This window comes from Taudactylus pleione, unplaced genomic scaffold (genome assembly GCF_031769625.1).
Source record: "Taudactylus pleione unplaced genomic scaffold, aTauple2 ptg000110l, whole genome shotgun sequence".
Lineage (NCBI taxonomy): Eukaryota > Metazoa > Chordata > Amphibia > Anura > Myobatrachidae > Taudactylus > Taudactylus pleione.
The window spans coordinates 2,236,656-2,249,362 of record NW_028284512.1 but is presented as its reverse complement, the minus strand read 5'-3'; the positions used below and the strand labels follow the sequence as shown (position 1 = coordinate 2,249,362).

The window sequence follows — 12,707 nt, the reverse complement described above, 5'->3', positions numbered from 1 at the left end:
TGGCTGATTCTGTCTAATTCCCCTTGGATCACTCAGACAGCAATTTGGGGAGTCATTCACATTAGCTGTTAACTTTCGGCTCCCCTGCAGTTTGCTTTGTGGGGTTATTTGAGATTTAGTGACATTAGTTAATTAGATATTTGGCCAATTGAATGTTATAGTCATGTGTTGAGGCTACAAACGCTGTCATAAATTATAATGTAACAAGTCAACCTGTTTACTCATTTAAATATATCACTTTTATAACATCATTTGCTATATTATATTGGTTCCTTTTAGGGGTGAGCGGGTTCGGATTTCTGAAATCCGAACCCCCCCGATCCGAGTCCGATCCGAATCAGGCTCGACTTTTCCCGCCTGACTCGGATCTGAAATCGAGGCAAAACGTCATCATCCCGCCTTCCGAATCTCGCGGGTTTTGGATCCTATATAAGGTACCCACGTCGGCGCCATTTTCTCACTCGGCTGTGGACAGTGAAGAGGGAGGGTGGGAGTTAGGGCTGTGTAGTGTAGTGTAGTGTAGTGCTGCTGTTGTCCACTACTTCAAAGTCCATAGGGGCTGGCTGTGTTGTGCTGTGCTGCTGTTGTTAATAGGGGCTGTGTCCACTACTTCAAAGTCCATAGGGGCTGGCTGGACTGTGTTGTGCAGTCAGTTCTCCATAGGGGCTGTGTCCACTCCAAAGTCCTGTGCAGTGTCCCAGTCCTAAAGAGGTGCTGTAGTGTTGTCCAGGGGGTGCTCTGTCCATCAGGGGTGCTCCCCCCAAGTGCTAAAAAAATAATATATTTTCTGTGTTTGTGAATTGTGTGCGCAGTAGCCGCACGTGCATCAACAAAGTAGTGCCAAGCGTGCGCCTGTGTCATAAGTAAAGGGCCGGCTGGCTTGACCGTTAAAGGGTGCTGTAACCCCCGAAAGTACACTCCAGTCCAAACCAAAAAAAAAATATTTTCTGTGTTTGTGAATTGTGTGCGCAGTAGCCGCATGTGCATCAACAAAGTAGTGCCAAGCGTGCGCCTGTGTCATAAGTAAAGGGCCGGCTGGCTTGACCGTTAAGGGTGCTGTAACCCCCGAAAGTACACTCCAGTCCAAACCAAAAAAAAATTATTTTCTGTGTTTGTGAATTGTGTGCGCAGTAGCCGCACGTGCATCAACAAAGTAGTGCCAAGCGTGCGCCTGTGTCATAAGTAAAGGGCCGGCTGGCTTGACCGTTAAGGGTGCTGTAACCCCCGAAAGTACACTCCAGTCCAAACCAAAAAAAAAATTATTTTCTGTGTTTGTGAATTGTGTGCGCAGTAGCCGCACGTGCATCAACAAAGTAGTGCCAAGCGTGCGCCTGTGTCATAAGTAAAGGGCCGGCTGGCTTGACCGTTAAGGGTGCTGTAACCCCCGAAAGTACACTCCAGTCCAAACCAAAAAAAAAATTATTTTCTGTGTTTGTGAATTGTGTGCGCAGTAGCCGCACGTGCATCAACAAAGTAGTGCCAAGCGTGCGCCTGTGTCATAAGTAAAGGGCCGGCTGGCTTGACCGTTAAGGGTGCTGTAACCCCCGAAAGTACACTCCAGTCCAAACCAAAAAAAAAATTATTTTCTGTGTTTGTGAATTGTGTGCGCAGTAGCCGCACGTGCATCAACAAAGTAGTGCCAAACGTGCGCCTGTGTCATAAATAAAGGGCCGGCTGGCTTGACCGTTAAAGGGTGCTGTAACCCCCAAAGTACACTCCAGTCCAAACCAAAAAAAAAATTATTTTCTGTGTTTGTGAATTGTGTGCGCAGTAGCCGCATGTGCATCAACAAAGTAGTGCCAAGCGTGCGCCTGTGTCATAAGTAAAGGGCCAGCTGGCTTGACCGTTAAAGGGTGCTGTAACCCCCAAAGTACACTCCAGTCCAAACCAAAAAAAAATTTATTTTCTGTGTTTGTGAATTGTGTGCGCAGTAGCCGCACGTGCATCAACAAAGTAGTGCCAAGCGTGCGCCTGTGTCATAAGTAAAGGGCCGGCTGGCTTGACCGTTAAAGGGTGCTGTAACCCCCAAAGTACACTCCAGTCCAAACCAAAAAAAAAATTATTTTCTGTGTTTGTGAATTGTGTGCGCAGTAGCCGCACGTGCATCAACAAAGTAGTGCCAAGCGTGCGCCTGTGTCATAAGTAAAGGGCCGGCTGGCTTGACCGTTAAAGGGTTCTGTAACCCCCAAAGTACACTCCAAACCAAAAAAATATATATTTTCTGTGTTTGTGACTTGTGTGCACTGTGGCTGCACGTGCATCAACAAAGGAGCAGCGCCAAGCGTGCGCCTGTGTCCCATAAGTAAAGAGCCGGCTGGCTCATTTCTTAAAGGGTGGTGTAACCCACAAAGTGCACTACTCTCCAGCAAAAATAAAAAAATATTTTCTGTGTTTGTGTGCGCTTTAGCCGCACGTATATATATCAATATAACATAAATGGAGGACCAAACTTTCTCTGATAAAAATAAAATAGGGAAAGATCAAGAACCACTTCCTACTAGTGCTGTTGCTGCTGCTGGGAGTTGTTCATCATCCCAGAGAGGAAGTAGGAACATCACTACTTTTACTAAACAATTGACCCTCCAACAGTCCCTAGCGATGAGGATGAAGTACGACAGCAGTCATCCTGAAGCAAAACGTATAACTGAGGCCTTGACTGCTATGTTGGTGTTAGACGTGCGTCCGGTATCCGACATTAGTGCAGTGGGATTTAGACAATTGATGGAGGTAGTGTGTCCTCGGTTCCAAATCCCGTCTAGATTCCACCTGCATCCTCAAAGCAGCAGCGACAAGCGTGCGTCTGTCTGTTAAAGGGTGGTGACACCCTCAAAGTGTGCTACACAAACAATTAAAATATTGTTCTTTTTTTTTCTGTCTTTGTGAAATGTGTGGGCTGTAGCCGCACCTGCATCCTTAAAGCAGCAGCGACAAGCGTGCGTCTGTCTGTTAAAGGGTGGTGACACCCTCAAAGTGTTCTACACAAACAATTAAAATATTGTTCTTTTTTTTCGGTCTTTGTGAAATGTGTGGGCTGTAGCCGCACCTGCATCCTTAAAGCAGCAGCGACAAGCGTGCGTCTGTCTGTTAAAGGGTGGTGTAACTCTCAAAGTGCTCCAAAAAATAAAAAACTATTTTTTTTATGTGTTTGTGACTTGTGTGCGATGTAGCCGCACTTGCATCCTCAAAGCAGCAGCGACAAGCGTGCGTCTGTCTGTTAAAGGGTGGTGACACCCTCAAAGTGTGCTACACAAACAATAAAAATATTCTTCTTTTTTCTGTCTTTGTGAATTGTGTGGGCTGTAGCCGCACCTGCATCCTTAAAGCAGCAGCGACAAGCGTGCGTCTGTCTGTTAAAGGGTGGTGACACCCTCAAAGTGTGCTACACAAACAATTAAAATATTGTTCTTTTTTTTTCTGTCTTTGTGAATTGTGTGGGCTGTAGCCGCACTTGCATCCTCAAAGCAGCAGCGACAAGCGTGCGTCTGTCTGTTAAAGGGTGTTGTAACTCTCAAAGTGCTCCAAAAAATCAAAAATTTTTTTTTAATGTGTTTGTGACTTGTGTGCGATGTAGCCACACTTGCATCCTCAAAGCAGCAGCGACAAGCGTGCGTCTGTCTGTTAAAGGGTGGTGACACCCTCAAAGTGTGCTACACAAACAATTAAAATATTGTTATTTTTTCTGTCTTTGTGAATTGTGTGGGCTGTAGCCGCACCTGCATCCTTAAAGCAGCAGCGACAAGCGTGCGTCTGTCTGTTAAAGGGTGGTGACACCCTCAAAGTGTTCTACACAAACAATTAAAATATTGTTCTTTTTTTTCGGTCTTTGTGAAATGTGTGGGCTGTAGCCGCACCTGCATCCTTAAAGCAGCAGCGACAAGCGTGCGTCTGTCTGTTAAAGGGTGGTGACACCCTCAAAGTGTGCTACACAAACAATAAAAATATTCTTCTTTTTTCTGTCTTTGTGAATTGTGTGGGCTGTAGCCGCACCTGCATCCTTAAAGCAGCAGCGACAAGCGTGCGTCTGTCTGTTAAAGGGTGGTGACACCCTCAAAGTGTGCTACACAAACAATTAAAATATTGTTCTTTTTTTTTCGGTCTTTGTGAAATGTGTGGGCTGTAGCCGCACCTGCTTCCTTAAAGCAGCAGCGACAAGCGTGCGTATGTCTGTTAAAGGGTGGTGACACCCTCAAAGTGTGCTACACAAAGAATAAAAATATTCTTCTTCTTTTTTCTGTCTTTGTGAATTGTGTGGGCTGTAGCCGCACTTGCATCCTCAAAGCAGCAGCGACAAGCGTGCGTCTGTCTGTTAGAGGGTGGTGTAACCCTCAAAGTGTGCTCCACAAACAATAAAAATATTCTTCTTCTTTTTTCTGTCTTTGTGAATTGTGTGGGCTGTAGCCGCACTTGCATCCTCAAAGCAGCAGCGACAAGCGTGCGTCTGTCTGTTAAAGGGTGGTGACACCCTCAAAGTGTTCTACACAAACAATTAAAATATTGTTCTTTTTTTTCGGTCTTTGTGAAATGTGTGGGCTGTAGCCGCACCTGCATCCTTAAAGCAGCAGCGACAAGCGTGCGTCTGTCTGTTAAAGGGTGGTGTAACTCTCAAAGTGCTCCAAAAAATAAAAAACTATTTTTTTTATGTGTTTGTGACTTGTGTGCGATGTAGCCGCACTTGCATCCTCAAAGCAGCAGCGACAAGCGTGCGTCTGTCTGTTAAAGGGTGGTGACACCCTCAAAGTGTGCTACACAAACAATAAAAATATTCTTCTTTTTTCTGTCTTTGTGAATTGTGTGGGCTGTAGCCGCACCTGCATCCTCAAAGCAGCAGCGACAAGCGTGCGTCTGTCTGTTAAAGGGTGGTGACACCCTCAAAGTGTGCTACACAAACAATTAAAATATTGTTCTTTTTTTTTCTGTCTTTGTGAATTGTGTGGGCTGTAGCCGCACCTGCATCCTCAAAGCAGCAGCGACAAGCGTGCGTCTGTCTGTTAAAGGGTGTTGTAACTCTCAAAGTGCTCCAAAAAATCAAAAATTTTTTTTTAATGTGTTTGTGACTTGTGTGCGATGTAGCCACACTTGCATCCTCAAAGCAGCAGCGACAAGCGTGCGTCTGTCTGTTAAAGGGTGGTGACACCCTCAAAGTGTGCTACACAAACAATTAAAATATTGTTATTTTTTCTGTCTTTGTGAATTGTGTGGGCTGTAGCCGCACCTGCATCCTTAAAGCAGCAGCGACAAGCGTGCGTCTGTCTGTTAAAGGGTGGTGACACCCTCAAAGTGTGCTACACAAACAATTAAAATATTGTTCTTTTTTTTTCGGTCTTTGTGAAATGTGTGGGCTGTAGCCGCACCTGCTTCCTTAAAGCAGCAGCGACAAGCGTGCGTCTGTCTGTTAAAGGGTGGTGACACCCTCAAAGTGTGCTACACAAAGAATAAAAATATTCTTCTTCTTTTTTCTGTCTTTGTGAATTGTGTGGGCTGTAGCCGCACTTGCATCCTCAAAGCAGCAGCGACAAGCGTGCGTCTGTCTGTTAGAGGATGGTGTAACCCTCAAAGTGTGCTCCACAAACAATAAAAATATTCTTTTTTTTTTTCTGTCTTTGTGAATTGTGTGGGCTGTAGCCGCACTTGAATCCTCAAAGCAGCAGCGACAAGCGTGCGTCTGTCTGTTAAAGGATTACATCGGTGACAGCATCCAAGTAGGCATGTCAGACAGTCCGTACCTGTACTGGCAGGAAAAAGAAGCAATTTGGAGGTCCCTGTACAAACTGGCTCTATTTTACCTGAGTTGCCCCCCCTCCAGTGTGTACTCCGAAAGAGTGTTTAGTGCAGCCGGGAACCTTGTTAGCGAAAGGCGTAGGAGGTTGCTTCCACAAAATGTGGAGAAGATGATGTTCATAAAATGAATGATCAACTCTTCCAGGGAGACCAGCCTCCAGAACGTACAGAGGGACCTGTGGTTCCAGCAGGGACGAATTAATACTCTGTGAGGATGAGGATGTACATAACACTGAAGAGGGTGAGGAATCTGTGGATGAGGAGGATGAGGACGACTTCTTGCCTCCGTAGAGCCAGTTTGTGCAGGGACAGATTAATTGCCAGCTTGTTTTGTGGGGGCCCAAACGAACCAATCATTTCAGCCACAGTTGTGTGGCAGACCCTGGCGCTGAAATGATTGGTTTGTTAAAGTGTGCATGTCCTGTTTATACAACATAAGGGTGGGTGGGAGGGCCCAAGGACAATTCCATCTTGCACCTCTTTTTTTTCTTTGCATTATGTACAGTTTGGGGCCTAGTTTTTCAATGCCATCCTGTCTGCCACTGCAGTTTCACGCCTAGATGGGTCACGTGTTTGTGCCGCCCACTCGTGTCGCTTAGCATAGTCATCCAGCTACCTCGGTGCAACCTTTTGGACATAAAAACACTATTGTGAGGTGTGAGGTATTCAGAATAGACTGGAAATGAGTGGAAATTAAGGTTATTGAGGTTAATAATAGCATAGGAGCAGAAAAACCTACAAATTCTGTGATTTTAGCTGTTTTTATGCTTTTTTTCAAAAAAATACAGATCCAAAACACAAAACCCAGAACCCAAAACACGGAAGGGTGGTTTTGGCAAAACCAATCCAGATCCAAAACACGAAGAAAGATCCAGATCCAAAACCAAAACACGAAAAGTGGCCGGTGCACACCCCTAGTTCCTTTACACTTAATATATACAGTAAAATGGCAGTGGCAGTGCTATGTCATTATCATCATCATTATCATCATTGCTGCCCTGTCACCTAAAGCTAAAATTGGAATATGAATTAAAGTTTAAGGGCCCTATTCCTCATCAGGGGGCTGTATAGCCCCCGATGATTAAGTATCCACCTCGCAGCGAGGGATACTTAACACCGGTGCAATTCATCATTGCTCTGGTGCAGGCACAGCAGCTCCGAAAAGCAGCGCAGTTATTTACCTCTCCCCCGTCACCGAGCCCACATGCCTCATTGCCGCTTCGACGCATGCATGACACATGCGCAAAGCCGCCGGGGAGGCAGTGATAAGTCGGTGGATTCCTCTTCGCAGCCCCGGAACTCCTTCCCATAGGAGCGGGGCTATGAGAACAAGCGCCATCAAGATGGTGCTTGATCTCACAATCAAACTCCGAAAACTTTCAGTTTTCTGAGTTTGCTGCATTTCCGCATGGTTAACGGGCCATTTATCGTTTGACGAATAGGCCCCTTAATTTCACGTGTAGGAATAGATGAACATATGGGGCCTCCGAGAATTTCGTTTTGCACATATGTTCACATACATACACAGGTGCATCCCTTTGGAACTGCTCCCAGGAAAGCAATATTATTCATTTCAGCTTTTCATTTTTTCTCTACTAAAATACAGTTCAGTCCCTCCCCACTTGTGTAATACAATAATCATGACAATAGGAGACATATTAATAGGGGCAGATTAAGAGAAGAGGGGGGTCTATGTGCAGTCTCCGTGTGCCCATTCCCCTCTCTCCATGACACAGCTGCGAGTAGGCTCTGGCACGGAGGGGTCTATTTACTGACTCCACATATCGTGGAGTTAATGTAGCGTTCCCGCTAGGCTGTTTTAGCGGGGCGCGGTGCCCTGCCCTCCTTCTGGAGGGCAAAAAGCACCCTGCCCTCCAGGAGGAGGGCAAAAAGCGCCCTGCCCTCACAGCCTGCGGGTGCCGTTCTCACCCGCAGGACGCAGAGTCCCGTGGGTGGAGAAACATGCGGCATCTATTCTCCCTTTCTGCAGTGCTTGGGGGCTGCCCGGCATGTCCGTAAGCGCCGGGCACGCCGCCAAGTATGACGAAAAGGGGATGCGTCTTATAGACATGCCCCCTTTTCATAACCACGCCCCCTTTTCGGGCGCGCGCGCATAAGGTTGCCCTCTCTAGCTCGGGCGCCCTGCCTGCCGCCGGAGCTAGTGAACACTAGTTAATGCCACTCCTGCTTTGCCTGCTACCACTGCGAAGCAAGAGCTGGCTACCGCTGGTATCACGAACAATAGACCCGCCAATGAGGGTGAATGTTAAGTCACCCCCTGGGAGGTGACAGCTGAGACCCCTTTCCCCTGACAGCCCTCTGTGACTCACCATCTCCAGCTGCGGCAGTGACTTTTTTTCTTTTTGTAAAATCTTTATTAACTCACTGTACAATTACAACAAGCACTTCCTGCTTCTCCAATGAGAAGAAGCAGATACCGGCAGCTACAGGAGGCGGTATCAGCGCTGGAGAAGACACCTGACGGTAAGTGGCATCTCCTCTTAGAAATACCTGGGACACTTAGCGCTGCAATAGGTGTTTATGGCAGTGCTACGTGACCCAGGTGCAGTGCAATGTTGTAGCACTGGCAGGCTGCAGGCAGAGAAAATCCGTTTAGTACGTACTGAGAAGCAGTATGTACAGGGATTTTGTCTGCCTTTAGCATTTCTAACCCCTTATCTCTCCTTAGTAAATAGACCCCTGAGTCTTTTGCGTGTGTGCAGGCATCTCTGAGCATGGCGCCCTCTATATGTTCTGGACTGCACATGCGCGGGTCTCCAGGAAAATGGTGGATGCCTCAGAGGCAAGTATAATACATGTGTGGTGTGTCATCCCTGTCACCACTGTAGCAGAGGTATGGGAAACTGTGGGCCTGGGTTGCGGGAGGAAGCAGAGACGGGGGGCCTGGATATATGTTCTCCTGATCCACAGATCTTGGGTGTTAGCGAGACCTGGGCAAAGGTGCGGAGTCTAACCTACAGGGTGGTGTTCACCAGTGACCCCTCCAAGCGGGATTTGGGCTTAGTTGCACCCTGCAAGCAGGTCGTGGTCCTTTGACCACGTACCCAAGTCCTGTGGGAATGGAGGCACAAATAACAGTGGCCCTGGGAGAGAATGCCTAATAAAAGGCACTTATAATACTTTTCAGTAGTAGCGTTAGGGCAGTTGTGGCACAGGAAGCATGCTGGTAATCGTGCACTCAGGCTGAGACGTGCACACACAGTGTACGCTGATCACTAGAGACGTTTGGCATACAGGTAGAGCTGAAGACACACTGCTGCACAGAGATCACTAGAGACATTTGGCACATAGGCAGAGATGTTTAACTCACTGTTGCACGGAGATCACTGGAAGCGTAGAAACACAGGCAGAGATGGTAATACACCGTTGCACGACAATTCACCAGAGACGTTTCAGCACACAGGTAGAGATGGTAATACACTGCTGCACGGAGATCACTGGATGCGCTGACACACAGTGCATCCACTCGCTGTCTCCTGAGCCTGGGGACCACCTGCTGTCTCCTGAGCCTGGGGAGAATGCTCAGCTCCTCCTCCGCCGCCTGCACCAGCTGCCCGACTGCCCTGAAAGTCCAAGGAAGCCGGCGCGATGGTAAGGCAGCACCGATTCCTGGCTGGGCCCTGACAGTACCCCCCCTGTCAGGGCGGGCACCGAACACCCATTAGGCTTGTCTGGAAATTTCCTATGGAAGTTTCGGACCAATTGTGGAGCGTGCACATCAGAAGCTTTAATCCAAGCCCTTTCTTCGGGGCCATAGCCCCTCCAATAAATAAGGTATTGAAGAGTATTGAACCTATGGCGTGAATCCAGGATCTTCTCCACCTCAAACTCGGTACCCTGCGCAGTTCATACTTGAGGCAACTTGGGGGATGCAACTTGAAACGGTTTAGCACCAGAGGACGTAGAAGAGAAATGTGGAACGTATTAAAAATTTTCATTTGTGGAGGAAGTTCCAACTTGTATACTACTGGGTTAATAACTTTGAGGATACGATAAGGGCCAATAAAGCGTGGAGCAAGCTTCATGGTTGGTACTTTCAGACAAATGTTCCTGGAGGATAGCCAAACTCTATCCCCAACTCTCAGCAATGGAACAGTTAGACGTTTTCTGTCCGCAAATTTTTTATAATTTCTAGAAGACTATTTCAAGGAATGATGAATTTTACCCCATAGGGCTGAAAAAGACTCTACCTCCTTGGTTACCGCTGGAACTTCTACTGACGGGAGATCCTCAAAGTCTGGAATTTGAGGATGCCTCCCGAAGACAGTAAAGAAAGGAGTGGATTTAGATAAAGAGTTGTATTTATAATTATGAGAGAATTCCGCCCACGGCAGAAGATCCACCCAATCATCTTGGGAAGACGACACATAGAGCCTAATAAAGGTCTCCAGCTCCTGATTAACCCTTTCGATCTGGCCATTCGTCTGTGGGTGATAAGCCGAGGAAAATTTTAATTTGATCCCACATGTATTGCACAGGGCTTTCCAAAACTTGGCCACGAATTGAACACCTCGGTCAGAAACTATTTCTTTCGGAAGCCCGTGCAATCTGAAGATATCCTGAATAAAAATTTTGACCAGTTGGGGAGCCGATGGAAGACCCACTAGTGGGACGAAGTGTGCCATCTTTGAAAAGCGGTCCATGACCACCCATACAGTATTATGGCCCTCATTCAGAGCCGGACGCTCTGAGCAGAGCGCACGCTCTGAATGAGGACCGTCCTCCATAATTATGGAGTGTCCTCCTGGACGCTCTTATAGCTGTGGGTCACCACCCACAGCCTATACGAGCGTGCAGGTTGATGGCCGCGATGGTCTTGACCATCGCGCCCATCGCCACTGCGAGCCGGAGCCTGCGGTTGAGTTTCTCAACCGCAAGGCCCGGAGTGATTTTGGCTCTATCAGAGCCAAAATCACTCCCACTGACATCACTAGTGATGTCAGTGGGCCGGCTTCTGACGGTAGGCGTTCCCTTGGGAACGCCTCCGTCTGGGAGGCACGCCACCGGCACGCCCACTAAAGGGGGCGTGCTGTCAATCAACATCGACAGCACGCCCCCTTTGATCAGACACAACGAGCGAAGGAAAGTCCTTCGCTCGTCGCGTCTGGCGCATGCGCACGACGAAACTCCCGCCGTCGTGCGCATGCGCAGTACACACCATCGACCCACTTGCGAGCAGACAGCCGCTTGCGAGTGGGTCTGAATCAGGCCCTATGTCCTCTGCACCAAGGTAACTCAGAAATAAAGGTCATAGAAATATGGGTCCATGGAGTAACTGGAACTGGTAAGGTGTGTAAAGGACCAATCACTTTCCTGCGGGGTGTCTTATGTTGAGCGCATTTAACCCAGGATAAGACAAATTCCCTGACTTCATAGTGGGCCACCAGTAAGATCGAATTAGAAATTGATAAGTTTTAGTAATTCCAGAATGGCCCGCAATTAAGGAAGCATGAGCCCAAGTCAACAATTTATTACATAAACTGGAGGCCACAAAAATGTTCCCAGGTGGCGGAGATAATACCTGAGTGGGAGCAAAGACCATTGGGTCCAGAATGGGGCGAACCTGAGGATGATCCTCTTCCTCCATCTTGGTCATAAAGAACGTGGGAGAGCGTCAGCTTTCTTGTTTAAGATACCTAGAGGAAACTGAAGTTTCAGATTGAATTTTGAAAAAAAAAGTGACCATCGAGTCTGCCTGGCGTTCAGCTGATGTGCTGTTTGAAAATAGATCAAATTTTTGTGGTCCGTGATGACCGTAACTGGAAATTTAGCTCCTTCTAGGAGATAACGCCATTCCTCCAGTGCCAACCGCATGGCTAGAAGTTCCTGGTCACCGATAATATAATTCTTCTCCGCAGGAGAAAACTTATGGGAGAAGAATACGCAAGGATGGGTCTTCCCATCCTCGGTGATTTCAGACAATACTGCCCCTACTCCAACAGAGGATGCATCCACCTCTACTGTAAACGGCCTATCCAGTTGGGGCTGGTGGAGAATTGGGGCTGTGGAGACTTTAAATTTTTGAAAGCTTGTACCACTGGAAGAGGCCAATTGGACGGATTGGCTCCTTTTCTCGTAAGATAGGTAATAGGTGATACCAATGTGGAGAAATGTGGAATGAACCTCCTGTAGTAGTTCGTAAATCCCCAACTCAGAGATGGCTTTCAATTTATCAGGATCCATTTGAAGAATCTTTCTGGAGATTATATGTCCCAGAAAGGGTACTGATGTTTGGTCAAAGGTACATTTAGACAGTTTCCCAAAAAGGCAATGGTCACGAAGGCGAGACAAGACCTCCCATACATGACGATGATGGTTCTGTAAATCCTTAGAAAAAATTAAAATATCATCAAGATAAATCACAACTAATTTATAGAGAATGTGTCACGTCTGAAACTGGAGAAGAGGACGTGGTGGGCCTAAGTTGGGGAAAGAAGCGGAGACGAGGGGCCTGGATGTACGTTCTCCTCATCCACAGGTCTTGAGTGTTGGCGAGACCTGGGCAAAGGTGCGGTCTAACCCACAGGATGGTGTTCGCCAGTGTCCCCCCCAATTGGGATATGGGCTTAGCTGCACCCCGTGAGCAGGTCGCGGTCCTTTGACCAGGTACCCAAGCCCTGCAGGGATAGAGACACTACACCCGTGGCCCAGCGAAGATATGCCTGCTTAGGCACAAAACAGCCCCTTAAAATACTGTATAGAAAACACCTTGACACGAGGATCAAACGTCATTAAGGATTTCAAGTGGGAAGCAACTCATGGTTACTTGAGACGTCACCAGAGATAGCAGGCACATGGGTAGAGGCGGTGTACGTTGTAAGCACGGATGTTCACTGGAGACGTAAGGCACACAGGTGGGGATGGTAACACTGCTGCACGGGTATTCACCAGAGACGTATAGGTACACA

General features: G+C 47.5%; 1 pseudogene; it reads right to left on the bottom strand.

Moving 5' to 3' along the window:
* Window positions 1-11,386, bottom strand: part of LOC148525171 (uncharacterized) — a 48,764-nt pseudogene extending 37,378 nt beyond the window's left edge.
* Window positions 11,387-12,707: the final 1,321 nt, after the last annotated feature.